We start from the raw sequence: 1,104 nt of genomic DNA, 5'->3' as shown, positions 1-1,104 counted from the left end.
TAGTTATCTTTGTATCTTCTTGACCTTGTCTTCGCCGTGGTCCAGACTGTTGAACCANCTAACAAGTATAAGTATACTAAAAAATCAAGTTTATATGTTTAAACACGAGGCCGTATTTATTGTTAAGCCATTTCTCAATTTACACCAACTACGATTGTCATCGCACAACGTTCGTCCAACGTCCGCACAAATGTGCGCAAGCAAAAACCGTCCAGATAGTAATCGTTCCCACATCGAGCGCACACCGCACATCGTGTAACGTTGTGCGTTCCCACAACTGCATATATATATGGCTTTAAAGTATACGTTTCTGACCGCTGTCAGACTCTTTTTAGAGACAACGCCTCAATGAGATTGAGTGGCAAAACTACACGAAATTGTGTTCATCTGTGCTCAATACATGTAAGTATAAGTGCTACAACATTTCGTCTTTTATCATACTTGTACGTAGCCTCATCGCGTGATGAATCCCAGTCACCGATACTGTCCACTTTGTGATTTGCTAAGGGCGCTAAGTGGTATTAATTGGTTTTGGTGAAATAGATTAATTATCTTTTTCATTGCACCATCTAAGTTCAGTGGTACACTAGACCGGAAACGCTTGACTCATTTTTGGCACCTTTATAATTACCAAACACAGAAAGGGCACTCAGTTAAGAAACTTACTATAGATAACAAGGAAGCACACTATATTTTTTCAGGAAATCAGTTTTAATCAACTGATACAAAACAGATTTCTAGGATATCACATAATAAAAATAAAGTTATCTTTATGATAATTTTTTAAATAATTACTGAAAATCATCCTCATTTTAAACAATCTGATATTGAGAAGTTTTTTACGTAATTAAAGCTGACAGTGCAAAAAAGCTTTCAACTGAGATTTCTTTTAAAAAAAAAACAATCTGGTTTTGAGATCTTCCCCAGTGACAATCTATTCCGGCTGTCTTATCTAAGGAAGTACCGACAATTCATAATGTACTTCCTTGGATAACGAGGATGGGTCTCGCTAGGTATAAAAAGCGCATTGCCCGTCAAACTGGTTATCATTTGTTCAAGGTGACACTACTACACTAAATAAACACTTCCACGATTTATAAAAAA

Source organism: Mizuhopecten yessoensis, unplaced genomic scaffold (assembly GCF_002113885.1).
Source record: "Mizuhopecten yessoensis strain PY_sf001 unplaced genomic scaffold, ASM211388v2 scaffold3139, whole genome shotgun sequence".
Classification (NCBI taxonomy): Eukaryota; Metazoa; Mollusca; class Bivalvia; order Pectinida; family Pectinidae; genus Mizuhopecten; species Mizuhopecten yessoensis.
This window is presented reverse-complemented; position numbering follows the sequence as displayed.